This window comes from Rattus norvegicus, chromosome 7 (genome assembly GCF_021556685.1).
Source record: "Rattus norvegicus strain SHRSP/BbbUtx chromosome 7, alternate assembly SHRSP_T2T, whole genome shotgun sequence".
NCBI lineage: Eukaryota > Metazoa > Chordata > Mammalia > Rodentia > Muridae > Rattus > Rattus norvegicus.
This window is the reverse complement of record NC_141540.1, coordinates 10,793,556-10,814,066: the sequence shown is the minus strand read 5'-3', so window position 1 is coordinate 10,814,066 and position 20,511 is coordinate 10,793,556. Positions and strand designations below refer to the sequence as shown.

Sequence of the window (20,511 nt, the reverse complement as noted above, 5' to 3'; positions counted from 1 at the left end):
GAACGAATCCCACAGGCAGGCTTTGGGGATAGCCTCCACTCATGTTTTTCCAACTGCACATAAAGATATATACAAGCTGTATATCCTTTTCACATGTTTGGGAAGCCCAGTTCCAGACATGTATGTTCTTTGATTGGTGTTTCTGTCTCTGATAGCCTAAATGTCCAGGATAGTTGATTCTGTTGGTCTTTTTGTGGAGTGTCTATTCTCTTCACTGCCTGTAATCCTTCTCCTGAATCTTTCATAGGAGTTCCCAACCTCCACCCGATGACTGATAAAAGGTTGCACCTACAAGTAAGGCTGCATGTAGAAGGGCTCTCAGTAAGACAGTTACTGTGTGTGCTGCACCCCATTATGCTTCCCACACATTAAGAATGGATCTGGGTATGACAGCATCTGTGTGCTATACCCAAGTATGCTTATTATGAAATTGACTAAATACATGAATTCACAGAGTAATGAGATTACCAGAAATAAGGCTGGGTATTGACAAAATGCTAGAGTCAAGTTATCTGTAAGCAGAAGTTCACTCACTTAGGCAGAAGGCGAAGAGATTTTTATCTCTGTAAACCACAGGCTTTTAGTTTGAACACTAAAGAAAAAATACATTGGTAAGCTTTGGGAGTAAGGGGCATGTCCATGAGCAAACATAGTAAACTCAGGCTTTGAGGAAAATATCCATCTACCATATAATCAAAGTAGTATTAAAATATTTCTATGTTGATAGCTCGCATAATTGAGTTTTTGAGAAAGAATTCAATTGGTGTAACACAGAGACGCATGGAAGAGGCTCAAAATACTTACTATTGGTATTTTATAGGAACAAAACCCTAGCTAACTTTGGTATTTGATTTGCCTTCAATCCAATGATTTTGAACCTTTCAGGAAGAAATGGGATGTGAACCATACCTTCCACATCTCTCTAGCAGTTCTAGGTAGCAGTTCCTGAAGTTCCTGTTTTGCCAAAAGAACTCAATTCAGCTATGTATGGCCTTTTCTTAAGGCCTGAATATACTTGCAAATAAATTTGAAAAGTATTTGAGAAAGTCTATATATTCTGTTCACCTAGACCCCTCTCTGACAATGAAACCCAAACTTCATCAATAGTTTGGGTAAAATAAGGAATTCCTCTGTTTAGTCATCAAAAAAGGAACTATATGTTGCCTACCAATTCCCATTAAGTCCTATAAGTCTTGAACCACATTCTAGATGTTCTGAAAAAAGCCAATTTAACCAAGCTACGTATTCATAGTTCAAAACCAGCCTCTATTCTTTTGATGACCTCTTAACTGCAATTCTTTCTGCCAAATTTCTCCAGAATCCCCTATCTCATCCCCTCTCCTGTTGTTTATGTGAGGGTTCTCCCCAACCCACCCACAAGCTGAACACCTCCCTGCCCTGGATTTCCCCTACCCTGGGACATGGAGCCTTCACAGGACCCAGGGTCTCCCCTCACACTGATGTCTGACAAGGCCATCCTCTGCTCCATATGCCACTTGAGCCAAGGGTAATTTCATGTGTACTATGAATGGTCATTTTAGTCCCTGGTAGCTCTGGGGGACAGGAGTATATTTAGTTGATATTGATATTCTTCCTATGGGTTGCAAACCCCTTCAGCTCCCTCAAGCCTTTCTTTAACTCCTCCATTGGGAACAACATTCTCAGTCCAATGGTTGGCTGTGAGCATCTGCCTCTTTATTCATCAGGCTCTGGCAGAAACTTTCAGGAGACAGGTATATCAGGTTCCTGTCACCAAGCACTTCTTGGCGTTTGCAAAAGTATCTGGGTTTGGTGACAGTAGGTGGGAGTAGGTGGGATGGATCTCCATGTGGGGAAGTCTCTGGATGGCGTTTCCTTCAGTCTCTCCTCCATAATTTCTCCCCATATTCCCTCCTATGAGTATTTTGTTCCCCCTCTGAGAAGGACTGAAGCATCCACACTTTGCTCTTTCTTCTTCTGGAGCTTAATGAGATCTGTGGATTGTATCTGTATATTCTGAGCTTTAGGGCTAATATCCACTTATCAGTGAGTGCATACCATGGTTTTTTTTGTTTTTTTTTTGTGATTGGGTTACTTTCTCATCAGTTGTTCCATCCTGCAGGACAGTCAACAAGGATGCAGAGGGTACCTGGAGTGGGGGACAAGAGATGTGAAGAAGGATGCCAAGACAAGATCTGATCAAGGTGACAATTTTATTGTTTCCAAGGCTGAACTAATAACATAACAGGGGTAACAGAGAGGTGGGAATTGGGAAACATTTACTTAGGCCAAAGACACAGTGTTCATGTGGTCAGCTGATGTCAACAGGATGTTGGTTTTGTCACATCATTGGGCATCCTGACATCCGATGTATTTCTCAGCAAGGTCATAACTTTGTCATATCATTAGACACCTTGACCAGCAGATTTGTGTTAGTCTTCTGCAGCTGGTTGGGGATTTTCCATGAACCCAGTCATACTTAACTCTAACCATAATATTAACATCAATTATGAGGGTTTCAAAGACATTGGTCCTAACAGCTTACCTCACTCAGGTTGATATTTTCTAGTTCCATTCATTGCCTAAGAATTTCATGAAGTCATTATTTTTATTTTTTTTCTTTTATTAATAATAGATTTATTTATGCAAGAATAGAATCATCATTGCTAAACTCAGTAGGGGATGTTAAATTTTTTGTCCAATTTTCCTTCCTGGATAAGTCTTTCCTTTCTGTCCCTGTCTGTTTTGAAAACATAATTACAGAAAATGAAAGGCCCAAGACCTGCCACACCTCCTCAAAGTGAGCTCTTGGGAGTGGGTCTGAAACTAGGATAAATATTGGTTGATCTGCGAATGAATCAAAGCAGGATTCTCGATGTGCGTTTGGTGTTCCGGGTCATTGTACTGAAGCATGTACTCACGTTTAAGCTGGGCCCTTATGGTCAAGCGCTCGAACTGAGCCTTTCCTGTCAGGATTGAGGGTACTGGTGAGAGTGGCTAGGGGTGGAGGCTTTTACTTGGAGCCCGATATCTTGGTTGTCCTGTGCTCTTCTTAACAATTTTATAAATGATTACTGTGTTCTCTGTTTTACAAAGATGGCAGAGTCCACAGCCCCAGGCCTGCCCAGTAGAGTGGCAGAATCAGGAATCAACTCTGTTCCATTTAATCCCAGAATCCCCGCTCTTTAACACACAGACATATGATAACAGATCTGGCTCCGGGTTTGGAATTTCTGTAGCTATTTCTGTTGCCATAGCAGCATGTTCATGCTTTCTTTGGGCTTTGGTCTAAATATTTTTGAAAAGCAACTGTTTAATTTTAAAATTAGCTTGGTTCCCTAGAGATAAACTCTTTCTTTATCTTTATGAACTTGAATATTTCTTATTTACTTTTCGATTGTTAATCCCCTTCCCGGTTTCCTGGCCAACATCCCCCTAAACCCTCCCCCTCTCCTTCTAGATGGGCTTCCCCTCCCCATCCTCCACCCATTACCACCCTTCCCCCAACAAGAACGTTCACTGGGGGTTTAGTCTTGGGAGGATCAAGGGGTTGCCCATCCACTGGTCCTCTTACTAAGCTATTCATTTCTACCTATGATGTTGGAGCCCAGTGTCAGTCCATTTATAGTCTTTGGGTATTGGCTTAGTCCCTGGAAGATCTGGTTGTTTGGCATTGTTGTTCATATGTGGTCTCGAGCCCCTTCAAGCTCTTCCAGTCCTTTCTCTGATTCCTTCAATGGGGATACCGTTCTCAGTTCAGTGGTTTGCTGCTGGCATGTGCCTATGTACTTGCAGTACTCTGGCTGTGTCTCTCAGGAGAGATCTACATCCGGTTCTTGTTGGCCTACACTTCTTTGCTTCAACCATCTTATCTAGTTTGGTGGATGTATATGTATGGGCCACATGTGGGACAGGTTCTGAATGGGTGTTCCTTCTGCCTCTGATCTAAACATTAACTACCTATTCCCTCCCAAGGGTATTTTTGTTCCCCTTCTAAAGAAGGACTGAAGCATTCGCATTTTGGTCATCCTTGAGTCTCATGTGTTCTGTGCATCTAGGGTAATTCAAGCATTTGGGCTAATAGCCACTTATCAATGAGTGCATACCATGTGTCTTTTTCTGTGATTGGGTTACCTCCCTCAGGATGATATTTTCCAGTTCCATCCATTTGCCTATGAATTTCATAAAGTCATTATTTTTGATAGATAAGTAATATTCCATTGTGTAGATGTACCGTATTTTCTGTATCCATTCCTCTGTTGAAGGGCATCTGGGTTCTTTACAGCTTCTGGCTATTATAAATAAGGCTGCTATGAACATAGTGGAGCACATTTCTTTGGTATATGTTGGGGCATCTTTTGGGTATATGCCCAAGAGAGGTATAGCTGGGTCCTCAGGTAGTTCAATGTCCAATTTTCTGAGGAACCTCCAGACTTATTTCCAGAATGGTTGTACCAGTATTCCATACCACCAAAAATGGAGGAGTGTTCCTCTTTCTCCACATCCACGCAAGCATTTGATGTCACCTGACTTTTTTATCTTAGCCATTCTCACTGGTGTGAGGTGAAATCTCAGGGTTGTTTTGATTTGTATTTCCCTTATGACTAAAGATGATGAACATTTCTTTAGGTGTTTCTCAGCCATTCAGCATTCCTCAGCTATGAATTCTTTGTTTAACTCTGAACCCCATTTTTAAATAGGGTTATTTGTCTCCCTGTAGTCTAACTTCTTGGGTTCTTTGTATATTTTGGATATATGCACTCTATCTGTTGTAGGATTGGTAAACTTCTTTTCCCAATCTGTTGGTTGTCATTTTGTCCTAACAACAGTGTCCTCTGCCTTACAGAAGCTTTGCAGTTTTATGAGATCCCATTTGTTGATTCTTGATCTTAGAGCATAAGCCACCTGTGTTTTGTTTAGGAAATATTTTCCAGTGACCAGGCGATTAAGATTCTTCCCCACTTTTTCCTCTATTAGTTGGAGTGTATCTGGTTTGACATGGAGGGTCTTGATCCACTTGGACTTAAGCTTTATACAGGGTGATAAGAATGGATCGATCTGCTTTCTTCTACATGGTGACCTCTAGTTGAACCAGCACTATTTGCTGAAAATGCTTTCTCTTTTCCTTTGTATGGTTTTGGCTTCCTTGTCAAAAATCAAGGGACCACAGATGTGTGGGTTCATTTCTGGGTCTTCAATTCTATTCTACTGGTCTATCTGTCTGTCTCTGTACCAATACCATGCAGTTTTATCACTATTGCTCTGTAGGACTGCTTGAGTTCAGGGATAGTTATTCCCCCGAAGTACTTTTATTGTTGAGGATAGTTTTATCTATCCTGGGTTTTTTATTATTCCAGATGAATTTGCAAATTGTTCTGTCTAACTCTTTAAAGAATTGGATTGGTATTTTGATGGGGATTGCATGGAATCTGTAGATCGCTTTTGGTAAAAAGACCTTTTTTACTATGTTAATCCTGCCAACCCATGAGCATGGGAGATCTTTCCATCTTCTGAGGTCTTCTTCAGTTTCATTCTTCAGAGGCTTGAGTGCTTATCCTACAGATCTTTTACCTAATGGTTAAAGTCACACTGAGGTATTTTATATCATTTGGGATTATGAATGGTGTTCTTTCCCTAATTTCTTTCTCGTCTTGTTTCTCTTTTGCGTAGAGAAAGCCTACTTATTTATTTGAGTTAATTTTATACTCAGCCACTTTGGTGAATGTGTTTATCAGGTTTAGTAGTTCTCTGCTGGAAGGTTTGGGATCACTTAAGTATACTATCCTATCATCTGTATATAGTGATATTTTGACATCTTCTTTTCCAATCTGTATCCCTTGATCTCCTTTGTTTTCTGATTGCTCTGGCTAAAACATCAAGAACTATATTGTATAAGCAGGGAGAGAGTGGGCAGCATTGTCAAGTCCCTGATTTAATGGAATTGCTTCAAGTTTCTCTCCATTTAGTTTAATGTTAGCTACTGGTTTGCTGTATATGGCTTTTACTATGTTTAGGTGTCGGCCTGATTTCCTATTCTTTCCAGGACTTTTAATCATAAAGCGTTGTTGAATTTTGTCAAATGCTTTCTCAGCATCTAATGTTTTTGTTCTTTCAGTTTGTTCTATAGTGGATTACATTGATGGTTTTCGGTATATTAAACCATTTGTGCATGACTGGGATGAAGCCTACTTGATCATGTTGAATGATTGTTTTGATCTTATTGGATTCAGTTTCCCAGAATTTTATTGAGCATTTTTCGTCGATATACATAAGGGAAATTGGTCTGAAGGTCTCTTTCTATGTTGGGTCTTTGTGCGTTTTAGGCACAAGAGTAATTGTAGCTTCATAAAAGGATTTCGGTAGCTCTCCAACTGTTTCAATTTTGTGGAATAATTTGTATAGCATTGGTATGAGGTCTTCTATGAAGGTCTGATAGAATTCTGCACTGAACCCATCTGGACCTGGGCTCTTTTTGGTTGGGAGACCTTTAATGACAGCTACTATTTTGTTAGGAGTTACGGGGTTGTTTAAATGCTTTATCTGTTCCTGATTTCGGTACCTGGTATCTGTCTAAGAAACTGTCCATTTCTTGTAGATTTTCAAGTTTTGTAGAATATAGGCTTTTGTAGTAGGAACTAATGATTTTTTGAATGTCCTATGATTGTGTAGCTATGTCTTCCTTTTCATTTCTGATTTTGTAAATTTGTCCACACCCTCTGTGTCCTCTCTTTAGTCTGTCCAAAGGTTTATTCTATTTTGTTGATTTTCTCAAAGAACCAAATTTTGGTTTTGTTGATTCTATCTATGGTCCTTTTTGTTTCTACTTGGTTGATTTCAGTTCTGAGTTTGATTACTTCCTGCCTTCTACTCCTCCTGGGTGTATTTGCTTCTTTTGGTTCTAGAGCTTTTAGGTGTGCTGTCAAGCTGCTGATATATGCTCTCTCCTTTTTCTTTCTGCAGGCACTCAGAGCTATGAGTTTTCCTCTTAGCACAACTTTCACTGTGTCCTATAAGTTTGGGTATGTTGTATCTTCATTTTCATTAAATTCTAAGAAGTCATTAATTTATTTATTTCTTCTTTGCCCAGGTTATCATTGAGTAGAGCACTGTTCAACTTCCATGTATATGTTGGCATTCTTCCCTTATTGTTATTGAAGACCAGCTTTAGCCTGTGGTGGTCTGATAGGAGGCATGGGATTATTTCTATCTTTCTGATTCTGTTGAAGCCTATTTTTTGACCAATTTTGGACAAAGTACCATGTCATGGTGAGAAGAAGGTATATTCTTTTGTTTTAGGATAGAGTGTTCTGTAAATATCTGTTAAGTCCATTTGGTTCATGATTTCTCTTAGTCTATCTATGTCTCTGTTTAATTACTGTTTCCATGATCTGTCCATTGATGAGTGACGGGGTTTTGAAATCTCCTCCTATTATTGTGTGAGGAGAAATGTGTGCTTTGAGCTTTAGCAAGGTTTTTTTTTTTTTATGTATGTAGTTGCCCTTATATTTGGAGCATAGATATTTAGGATTGACAGTTCATCTTGGTGGATTTTTCCTTTGATGAATATGAAGTGTCCTTCCTTATCTTTTTTGATGACTTTTAGCTGAAAATCGATTTTATTCTATTTTAGAATGGCTACTCCTACTTGCTTCTTCAGACCATTTACTTAGGAAGTTGTTTTCAGCCTTTCACTCTGAGGTAGTGTCTGTCTTTGTCTGCAGTGTGTTTCCTGTAGGCAGCAGATTGCAGGGTCCTCATTGCATATACTATTTCTTAATCTACGTCTTTTTATTGGAGAGTTGAGACCATTGATATTGAGAGATATTAAGGAATAGTGATTATTGTTTCCTGTTATATTCATATTTGGATTTGAGATTATGTTTGTGTGCTTTTCTTCTCTTTGTTTTGTTGCCAAGATGATTAGTTTCTTACTTTTTCTATGGTATAGCTTGCCTCCTTCTGTTGGGTTTACCATTTATTACCCTTTGTAGCGCTGGATTTGTAGAAAGACATTATGTAAATTTGGTTTCTCTATCTATGTTAATTGAGAGTTTTACAGGATACAGTAACCTGGGCTGGCATTTGTGTTTTCCTAGGGTCTGTATGACACCTGTCCAGGATCTTCTGGCTTTCATAATCTCTCGTGAGAAGTCTGGTGTGATTCTGATAGCTCTGCCTTTATATGTTACTTGACCTTTTTCCCTTACTGATTTTAATATTCATTTTTTATTTTGTGCATTTGGTGTTTTGACTATTATGTGACTGGAGGATTTTCTTTTCTGGTCCAATCTATTTGGTGTTCTGTAGGCTTCTTGTATTTTTATGGGCATCTCTTTCTTTAGGTTAGGGACGTTTTTTTATATGATTTTTTGAAGAAATTTACTGCTCTTTTGAGCTGGGAGTCTTCACCCTCTTCTATACCTATTACTGTCTGATTTGATCTTCTCATTGAGGCCTGGATTTCATGTATGTTTTGGACCTGTAGTTTTTTTCCGTTTCACATTTTCTTTGACCCTTGTGTCGATGATTTCTATGGAATCTTCTGATCCTTAGATTCTCTCTTCTATCTCTTGTGTTCTGTTTGTGATGCTTGTATCTACAGCTCCTTGTCTCTTCCTTTGGTTTTGTATATCCAGGGTTGTTTCCCTCTGTCCTTTCTTTATTGCTTTTAATTCCATTTTTAATTCCTTCACCTGTTTTATTGTGTTTTTCAGTAATTCTTTCAGGGATTTTTGTGATTCCTCTCTATAGTCTTCTACTTGTTTATTTATGTTTTCCTGCGTTTCTCTAAGGCAGTTCTTCATGTCTTTCTTGAAGACCTCCAGCATCATGATCAAATATGATTTTAAATCTAGATCTTGCTATTCTGGTGTGTTTGGAAAATTGGGATCTGATGATGCCTTGTAGTCTTGGTTTCTGTTGCTTGGGTTCCTGCACTTGTCTCTCACCATCAGGTTGTCTCTGGTGTTACCTTGTTTTGCTATTTCTGACAGTGGCTAGACCGTCCTATAGGCCTAGGTGTCAGGAGTGCTGTAGAACTGTTTTCCTGTTTTCTTTCAGCCAGTTATGGGAAGAGAGTGTTCTACTATCGGGCCTGTAGTCTTTCCAGTCTACTGGTCTTCATCTGTTCCTGTGGGCCTGTGTCCTGAGTCCACCAGGCAGGTCGCTTAGAGCAGAAAAGTTGGTCTTACCTGTGGTCCCACTGCTCACGTTGCTCATGGGGGCCTGCTTTTGAGCTCTTGGTGAGGGCAGCAACCAGGAAGGCTTGTGCCACCTTTTCCTGGAGCCCATGTGCACCGGGCTCCCAGATGGCATTAGGTGTTTTCATCTGGAGCCAAAAATGTGGGCAGAGTGTAGTCTCTTCTGGCTTCTCAGGCATGTCTGCCCCTCTGAATGTTTAGCTCTCCCTCCCATGGGATTTGGTTGCAGAGAACTGTTGACTGGTTCGCTTCAGGTCTGGGCAGTGTCTGAACTGCGAGGGATATGCCATTCGAGTGCCCCTATCTTCTGGTTCCCAGATACCCTATACAGTTTCCTCTTGGGCCAGTGATGTGGGCAAGGGTGGGCAGTATTTTTGGTCTCTTCTGCTCTGCAGTCTCAGGAGTGCCCACCTGTTTGAGCAGGACCTCTCTCTCCGAAGGGGTTTGGGAGCAGTGAACTGTGGGCCAGGATCAGTGAGTTTGTGGCTCCAGCTAAAAACTGGAAGTGTCCCGTCCCAGAGGAATTTTGCCCCTGTGTGTCCTGAGTCCACCAGTCAGGTCGCTTGGAGCAGAAAAGTTGGTCTTACATATGGTCCCGCAGATCAAGTTGCTCGTGAGGGCCTGCTTTTGAGCTTTCAGTGAGGCTGGCAACCAGGATGGCCTGTGCCTTTTCCTGGAGCCCCTGTGCACCTGGGTCCCATATGGCATTAGGTGTTTTCCTCTGGAGTGAATTAATTATTTTTAATAGCTGAGTAGTACTCCATTGTTTAAAAGTACCATATTTTGTGTATCCATTCCTCTATTGAAGGACATTTGGATTTTTTCCAACTTCTGGATATTATAAATTTAGCTGCTATGGACATAATGGAGCTTGTGTCCTTGTTGTATATTGGAGAGTCTTTTGGGAATATGCCTGGAAGTGTTATAGCTGGCTCCTCATGTAGTGCTATGTCCACTTTTCTGAGGAATCTCCAGACTGATTCCAAAGTCTTTGTACTAGGTTGAATCATTTGAACAATGGAGAAAGTTTTTCTCTTTCTGCACAGTCTTGCCTACATCTGCTGTTACCTGAGTTTTTTTATCTTAGCCATTCTGAGTGGTGTGATGTGGAATCTCAGGCTTGTTTTGATTTGCATTTCCCCGATGACTTAGAGTGGTGAACATTTCTTTAGGTGGTTCATGGCCATTAATTATTTCTCATTTAATAATTCGTTGCTTAGCTCTGTATCCAATTTTAATAGAATTATTTGGTTCTCCTTGGGTCTAACTTCTTGTGTTCTTTTTATATATTTGATATTAGCCCTCTATTAGATGCACAATTGGTAAAGTTTTTTTCCTAATCTGTCAGTTGCCATTTTGCCCCATTGACAGTGCCATTTGTCATACAGAAGCTTTCCAATTTTATCAGGTCCCATTTGTCTATTTTTGATCTGAGAGCATAAGTCATGGCTGTTCTGATCAGAAAATTTTTCCCTCTGCCGAAGAATTCGAGGCTCTTCCCCATCTAAACAGTCCCATATCCCCTAACATAATAGAAGTAATCACTAAAAGACTTTCAAAAAAAAGCCCAGGACGAGATGGGTTTTGTGAAGAATTCTATTAACTCTTCAAAGAGGGCTACCCAATACTGATACTCTTTAAATATTCCACAAAATAGAAACCAAAGGAACACTTCTTCATTCTTTGAAACAACAATTATACTTATACAAGTCACACAAAGACCCACTAAAGAAAGAGGACTTCAGACCAATTTCCCCTACGAATATCAAAGCAAAAATACTTGATAAAATTCTTGCAAACTGAATACAAGGACATATCAAAATGATCATTCATCATGCCCAAGTAGGCTTTTCCCCAGGAATGCACAGGTTTCAATATATAGAAATCCATCCACATAATCCCATGCTCAAAGAAAAAATATCATTTGATCATCTCACTAGATGTGGAGGAAGCAGTTGACAAAGTTCAACACTCCTTCATGATAAACGTCTTGGAAAGATCAGGAATTCAAGGCCCATACCAAAATATAGTAAAAGCAATAATACAGCAAGTCTGTAACCAACATCAAACCAAATGGAATGAAACCTGAAGCAATCACACTAAAATCAGGGACTAGACATCTCTGCACACTTTCTCCCTACCTATTCAATACAGTACATGAAATCCTAGCTCAAGAAATTAGACGACAAAAAGTGGTCAAAGTAATACAAGCTAGAAAGGAAGAAGTCCTATCGCTATTCACAGATGATATGATAGTATAATTATTACGAACCCCCAAAGTTCCAACAGAGAGCTCTGAATCCTGGTAAACGACTTCAGCAAAGTGGCTTGATATACAATTAACTCAAACAAATCAGTAGCCTTCTTCTACTCAAGGAATAAACAGGCTGAGACTGTTACTAAGGAAAAGACATATTTCACAACAGTCACAAATAATATAAAATACCTTGGTGTGATGTTAACGAAGTAAATGAAGGATCTATATGACAAGAACTTCAAGTCTCTGAAGAAAGAAATTGAAGATCTCAGAACATGGAAAGATCTCCCATGCCCATGGATTGGAAAGATTAATATAGTAAAAATGGTCATTTTTTCAAAATCAAACTGAAGATTCAATGTCATCCCCATCAAAATTCTAACTCAATTTTTCATAGAGTTAGAAAGAGCAATTCTCATATTTATTTGGAATAAGAAAAACCCAGGAGAGCAAATTCTATCCTCAACAATAAGAGACCTTCTGAGGAATCACCATCCCTGACCTCAAGCTGTATTACATAGGGTTAGTGATTTAAAAATCTATATGGTATTTGCACAGAGATAGGCAGGTAGATAAATTGAATAGAATTAAAGACCCAGAAATGAATGCACATACCTATGGTCACTTTATCTTTGACAAAGAAGCTAAAATAATCCAGTGGGAAAAAAGATAGCATTTTCAATAAATGTTGCTAGTTCGACTGGTCGTCAGCATGTAGTAGAATGCAAGTCAATCCATTCTTACTGCCTTGTACAAAGGTGAAATTCAAGTGTATCAAGGACTTCCACATAAAACCAGATACACTGAAACTAATAGAAGCCTTATATATTTAAAGATTTGAAATGTTTTCATGTAACTCTGCATGATATTCAAACTTCCTTACTCCAAATAGGTAATGGTGTATCATTGTTCTATATACATTTATATGAAAAACTTATGGCAAAATACTTCAGCATGACAAATTTATAGACTTTTGAAAATTAGAAAAATTTTTTCAAAATCAAATATACCTGAGCAAATTTTGTAAGGAGGGGATTGCATGTCAAAAATAGTATTCATCATACCCAAGTTAGCTTTATCCCTGAAACACAGCGATGTTTCAACATGAGCAATTAATGAACTAAATCATTTTTTTTCAAAACTCAGTTTTGTAGGAATTTTCCATGTAATTTTTGCAAGACATGAGCAGGATTTCCAGTCTCTGGTTCTAGTTCTAAAAATATTGTAGGGCATTGGGTGTTTCTATTACAACACATATTGTAACCCAGTGCACTCTTCCTCCCTCCTTCCACCCCCTTTGTCTCTCTCTCTCTCTGTCTCTCTCTCTGTCTCTCTCTCTGTCTCTCTGTCTCTGTCTCTGTCTGTGTCTCTCCCTCCTCTCTCTCTCTCTCTCTCTCTCTCACACACACACACACACACACACACACACACACAACAGCCCCGCCTCTCTCCTTTACTCTCTCCTATCCCCCCTCTCTTTTTCTCGCTCTCTCTCCCTTCCTCCCTCCTTCAGTCTTTCCCCTTGCCTGCACACACACATGAAAATTTATATATATAAATAAAGATTTTGTTCTTTTTTAAAACAAAAGTCCTTAAGAGAATCAAAGGGGTTTGGTAGAAATCACGTTATCTTGGGAAAGACAGGACCCTCAAAGACATCCCCTAAGGAGACAACACTGCTGAATGTGCAGCATACAGGCACACATATATATTCATAACCTTACTCAACCATGTAGACCTTCACATTATTATATGGAAGGCTTTATAATGCATGCCTCCTCTATCTCCTTTCTAATAGGCAATGGATATGCAATATTTGGATGCAAATCACATATTAAACTTAGTCAATAGAAAAATTACTTCTCTCTGTGTGCTTTTCATGAACTCATTTAATATTCCTTCAGTGTTTTTGCAAATCTTTATATTTTAATATTTTTCAAATTTATTTAATTTCAATTTCAAATTTACTTCAATACGTACTTTCCTTGAGGATATCCTTATGAAAATAATGAGCAATATCCTCTCCATTGTGAAGAAAAATCAGCTTAAGCTATGCATAAGTGGAGTCAGTGGCTTTTAGTGAATATAAATATAAATAAATTTCAAATTTAGCATCTATGCCAAATATACTAAAGTTAAAAAAATCTACTACCTCACAGCAATACATTATCTAATGGGAAAAAATACAGAGGACTCTAATGGAAATAATAGCAAACTGGTTTTTTTTCTAATATAAATTACAGATTCAGTAAGAAAATGTCTTTGAGTATTAATTTTGAGAACTGTAAAAATATTACCTCTAGTTCTTGACATTCCTATTAACTATACTTTACTAAATTATCCAGTATGTTTTTATTATCAAAGAAAATAATTAAATGTCAAACTTCATGTCCCAGTGGAAAATTACTCTTGCTATTTTGTGCTTTTTAAATGTTTATATAAAATTACACTAGATTACATTTTTGTATTAAAATATTGACTATATAAAATACAAATATAACTGTTGTTTTTCAGTATTATCTGCATTTTACATTTTTCCAACAATTAATGATTCCAAAGACTATTTCTGTAATTCACCTCATTATTCAGCTTAGCCTTAGGTCACACTCATCAGCCCTATCTCTCTCCAGAGACAATTTATCACTTCTTTGCTAAAGAGTCCCTTGTGTCTGTTTCAAGGAGGAAGTAAAAACATAGAACAGAAAAGAATATTTAGGCACACCATTTTGTAACAATGGTGTAAAAAGTAGAATTTAGAATTACAGGTCATTGTTCTTTCCTAAGAGTAACCGGAAGACAAAGGGTGAAAATGGTATTTGTCAAATTTCATAATATCCATTGTAAGTACTTTGTTCTTTTTTGGTATTTTAGAAAACATGAGATTCTAGGTACTGGCTGTTATGGTTACAACTAAAAATTTTAGGCGATATTCTATCTCAACAACTTCTACTTATTGGCCACATAGCCCTTCATCTCCCAGGATACTGATTTTTATGTTTTTTTCCTGATTTACCAATGAAGTTTTATCTAGGTAGCACACCAAATATACAGCTTTATTGCCTCTTAACTGTATGTATTGCTCAAATATCTTGATAATGTAGCTACCTTCTTCCCTTTATTTTACTTCATGTATTCCCCTTTCTCCTTCATATTCTCTTCATCCCCCAAACTTTTTGAGAATCTTAGCTACAGTCCAATATATAATAATTTCTTCTATATTGAATTCCTGTTCTGTTTGTCAATTTACCTGTTTGTTTTCAACAACCTTTGGATTTACTATTAAATTGTAAGTTGTAGCCCGAGACACTTCTACTCAATATGAATAAAATAAATACATAAATAATAAAACGAGAATATTTTGTTTTGAGAGTTTTATAAATAGTGTGCACTCTACGGGAGGTGTCCACTGAAATTTTTGTTTTTTGTTTTTTTTTTTTTATTTTTCTGGAGCTGAGGACCAATACCAGGGCCTTGTACTTGCTAGGCAAGCAATCTACCACTGAGCTAAATTCCCAACCCCTGAAATCTTTGCTGTTCACTGGAACCCAAGTATTTCTCAAGTTTCTTAAACCGCGATTTTAAGAATGTATTCCCTCGGACAATTTGGGTTTTGCTGTTTCCACCAAAAACCAAGAGTATATCACCTATCAGAATCTACTTCAGAGATATTCATTGGATTCACCCCATAGCATGTTCCTATTACTGTATATAGCTTAATTACCTCCCCAAATTTCAGGTACACATGGTATGAGTTTGTTATGTATGAAAAGCACATAATGGAGACATAGGTAATAAGTCTGAACAATGATCCGAAATGAGGTAATAGAGAAAATTGGTTAAAAATCCACTAAGAATTTGGGTTTGAGCTCTTAAGCTACAACAACTTTGCATTATATAATTTAGTCTCTGATCTTTATTCATTTTTCATTTTCTAATTATTCATTGCCTACGTTCTCTATCTGGTTGTTAAAATCTCATCTACATAGAGGAAAACTATTATTTAATTTAATAGAGAAACACTATGAATGCTTTTAAACTTTGAAGATTTCTGAGTTTGTTCCATTAGGGATATATAAATGTTGGTTTTGATAACCCTGATATACTTATTAAAATATTAATTGCTCAGAAAGTCAAGAATAGTTTAAAACATTTTCTAAAATTGACAAACAAATGTTTGTCTCAAATGCATTCCTTTATTGAAGTAGTTTTGAGAATAAAATTATATTTTTAATTTTAAATATTTTATTTTTCAAATGTTTGCTCATATACCATAGAAAAAGACCTGTCTGAGAATTATCTTCATCTACCAATGTACTAACAACAACTATCAGATGACTATCTTAACACTAATTATCTGTAGATCCAAGGCAATCACCAGATACGTTATTGTCTTGTGACAGTTAATGTTCACTTTTATAACAGTATAATTTAATGAATAAGTTCATATTTCAGTTTCTACATTGCTACAAGTTTTGTCTGATATGATGAAACAAACACATATATGAGCAAATATAATTCAAACTTATCTGGACTCTCTAATTCATTTCACAATTATAGACCTGGCAGAACACAAAAAGAAGTGAAAAATCGAACATGTGTAAGTGAGTTTATTCTTCAATAACTCTTCTTCAATAATTCTTAAATAATCTTTGGGATTAACAAATGACCCAAAGGTAAACATTTTAATTTTTATATTTTTATTTCTCACTTATATTTTGAGCATTACTGGAAATCTGACCATTATTACCCCCAGATAAATTCACACCTCAAGATGCCCATGTACTTCTTCCTCCGAAATTTCTCTTTCCTAGAAATCGCATTTACAACAGTATCCATTCGTCGGTTCCTTGTGAGCATTGTAACAGGGGATATGACCATCTCCTATAACTCTTGTATGGCTCAGGTGTTCTTCTTCATACTCCTGGGTTTGACTGAATTTTTTCTTCTGACTGCTATGTCCTATGACCAATATGTGACTATCTGTAAGCCCTTGCATTATGCCACAATAATGAACAGCAGAGTCTGAATTTGGCTTACTGTTAGCTCTTGGCTGGCTGGATTTCTCATCATCTCTCCACCTGTGATCATGGGCCTTCAACTGGATTTCTGTGACTCCAACATCATTAACCATTTCACCTGTGACTCTTCCCCCATACTGCTCATTTCTTGCACAGACACAGCCTTTCTGGAACTCTTGGCATTCTTCCTAGCAATATTCACCCTCATGGTAACCTACTCATTATTGATTCTCTTCTACATGTCCATCCTTAGGACAATTCTAAGAATCCCCTCTGCTGAGCAAAGGGTAAAGGCCTTTTCTACCTGTTCTTCACACATCATTGTTGTGTCCATTTCTATGGAAGCTGTATATTCATGTATGTCAAAACTTCAGTAAAGGAAGGTGTGGCTTTGACTAAGGGTAAAGCAGTGCTCAACACCTCTGTTGCCCCGATGCTGAATCCTTTTATCTACTCCCTTAGAAACAAACAATAAAAGAATCCTTTAAGACCTTGGTCAAAAAATGCATTTCAAATAATAATTAATGGTAATGAAATTCACTGTTTCTTTTTTATAAAGTTATATGCCATGTTTATTTGCATTATTGTATTTTCCAACTACTTTTGTATTCAACTTAGAAAATGTTTTCATATTTTGATTTCAGTTAAAATTTTCTGAGTGTGGCTGATTTGTTGTCACCAAAATGAGAATGACATTTTAAAAGAATGAATTTATTTTCAAATTATTTATCAATTGAGCAACAGACAAATGCTAATAAAAGAGTAACATGCAACTCTGAAAAATACTTCCTACTGTATATGTACATTTAATTGAGATCTCCAGTGAGCCAATGTCCCCCATGTCTACTGTGCAGCTACTTCTTGCTGTATTTCCTAAAATCTATTTACATTAGAGGCCTGTGTAGTGAAGTGTATAAGTTTTATGTCTATCTTGTGTTTTCTGTCCTTTATTATCATAACAAATGGCATTTAATTGAGTTTAGTGACAACTTTTAAAAGATGCTCTCAAAATTAATGTTACTTACATCAGGGTCCTAAACCCTGATCATTAATCTACTGAATAATTTTGTTGATTTTTTAATGCTTAACTTTGAGCTTACCTAAAGTTTCTTTGGAAAAAGATGCTAGCCATTAATAGATTCATCTATAGATTTCTCTAACAGTAAAAGAAATATATGTTCTATGATACAGGTAGTTCTCAGAATTTCTTTCATACTCATAATAACTTGTTTTCCAAAATTTATATTGTTTAATTTTTTTTAATATTGACATTTCATAGACTTTAGAGTATATGGGGCTAGAAATATTTGCTATATAAGCAGACATACACCATGTTAAGAAAGGTTGTTAGGAGAGAGAGAGAGACAGACAGAGAGAGAGAGAGAGAGAGAGAGAGAGAGAGAGAGAGAGAGAGAGAGGTGTGTGTGTGTGTGTGTGTGTGTATGTGTGTGTAAAAACCAAGTTGCTCAATCTGTATAATATTACATCTATAGGTTGTGTCAATAATAAGTGAAAATAAGTATAAACTCCTCACCAGGTAGTTACCTGGAGTGATGTATGCAATATCAGTTGATGTACAAAGGCAAGAAATTCATAACTATTTTCATAGCAAGAGTTTAGCTGCTTTTCCTCTTCTGCTTGTTTCTAGACCTTTTTGAAAATTAGATTGTAGAGTTTATAACATTTGTTCAGAGCCACGCATAGTGGCATTAATTTTTATTCCAGTATCCAGAAAGCAGTGGCAGGTAGATCTCTGTATGTTGGACGTTAGAGTGGTCTATCTACACAGTGTGTTCCAGGACAGTCAGAGCTACATAATAGAGCTACTCTATCAGAAACACAGAAACACACACACACACACACACACACACACACACACACATCAAACACCACAGGTCTATCAACTCTAGTTACATGGTTTGTTCAGTTTGATGATTAATCCATTGAATCCCCTGATCTAGTATATCTGTTTATACCATGTAAAAATATTTAGTTTGATAATGGACAAAGTGAACATCATGTTCTCCAAGTTAGCATTTTCTTCAGCTCCAGTTGATTTTACTTTCTTTAATATTCAACTTAATTTAAAAATTAAAAAGACTTGCATCAAGAAAATGAAAAACAGCAATTAGTAGCAAAGATCTAAGAGAAAGGATTTTTATATATTTCATGGAAATGTAAATTAGTTCTACTACTATAAGCATTAATATGGACATTCACATTTGAGCTAGCATAGGATTCAGATATAAAGGTTCCATTTCATCCCCAGAGTTAACCCTGTGAAACAGCTATTCACAAACTAATCCCACATGGAGAAAGCTGGTTGCTTAGAAGTGCTGTCATTCCTAAGATCACAGGTGAGACCCCAACTATTGCTAAAATAACTTGCCAAGTTTGGAATTTCAAATTTCAGTCCTATGCTCTTTTTCTGAGCATAGGTGTAATTACTTTAGTTTGTTATTTTTACAGTATTAAGAATTTAATCCAGGGTCTCATACATTCTATGCAAGCACTCTATGTCAGAACTATGACCTAGCCTGTACAGGTTCTGGTTACTAACATTCACACACACACACACACACACACACACACACACACACACATTTACACACACACAGGTACATAAAAAATACCACAGAAGAAGAATATTATCATCCTGAAGGAGGTAACACAATCACAAAAAATATACATGGTATGCACTCACTGAGAAGTGGATATTAGCTCAAAAGCTTGAATTACCCAAGATAAAATTCACAGACCACATGAAGCTCAAGAAAAAGGATGACCGAAACATGGGTGCCTCACTCCTTCTTAAATCGGGGAACAAAACATCTTCATAGGAGGACTATAGAGGCAAAGTTTAGAGCAAAGATGGAAGGAATGGCCATTCAGAGCCTGCCCCGCATGGATATACATTATATATATTATATCTATCTATTTATCTATATCTATATTTATCTATATCTATCTATCTATATCTATATCTAATATATATATCTAATATATATATATATATACATATATATATATATATATATATATATATATATATATATATATATATCCACCAAAACTGGACAAGATTGATGAAGCTGAGAAATGCATGCTGACAGGAGCTGACAGTAGAAATATCCTGAGCATGTCAAATACAGAGGAGAATTCTAGTAGCACACCACTGATCTAAGAAAGGGATCCCTGTTGGAGGAGTTAGAGAAAGAATTGAAAGAGTTGAAGGTGGCCTGCAACTCCATAAGAACAAACACAACACCCAACCAGAGCTTCCAGGGACTAAACCACTACTCAAAGACTGTACATGGGATCCATGGCTCCATCAGTATATGTAGCAGAGGATGGCCTTGTGGAGCACCTGTGGAAGGAGAAGCCCTTGATCCTGCCAAGGCTGGACCCCCAATGTAGGAGATTGTTGGAAGGCAGTAATGGGGGTTGGATGTGGAGGGATACACCCTTATAGAAGACAGGGAGGGGGAGGGAATAAGGGGCTTATGCATGGGAAACTGGGAAAGGGAATAATATTTGAAATGTAAATATAAAATATCCAATAAAAGAAAACAATAAGATTATGTCACTTGCAGCAAATAAATAGACAGATACAAATATATAATAAGTAGATAGATGATAGATAGATAGATAGATAGATAGATAGATAGATAGATAGACAGACAGACAGACAGACAGACAGATAGATAGATAGATAGATAGATAAAATGCATTGGAAATCATCATGCTTAAAGAAAATATGATAGATTCAGAAAGGCAAATATAATGTGGTTTTGCTCCTATGGTAGGTGCATATTTAAATACGCTTATACCATTAAAGTGGAAATGGGTTACTATGGATAGAACTGTGGCTAACAGGAAGAATAGGAATACCATAATGATAAAGAGGTTGACTTTGAACAAAATATTTGGTACAAATGTGTGACATTCCTGATGAAACCCATTATTTTGTATATATGTTATAAAAATTAATTTGGATTTGTCTAACTTTAATGAAAATGCTTTAAAGTAATTAAATAAAGCTCTTTCATATGAACAC

General features: G+C 37.1%; 2 pseudogenes; one reads left to right on the top strand and one right to left on the bottom strand.

Annotated features, from left to right (window-relative positions):
• Window positions 1–2,651: 2,651 nt before the first annotated feature.
• On the bottom strand, window positions 2,652–13,749 carry Ndufb4-ps4 (NADH:ubiquinone oxidoreductase subunit B4, pseudogene 4; annotated as a pseudogene).
• Olr1018-ps (olfactory receptor pseudogene 1018) lies at window positions 16,050–16,929 on the top strand (annotated as a pseudogene).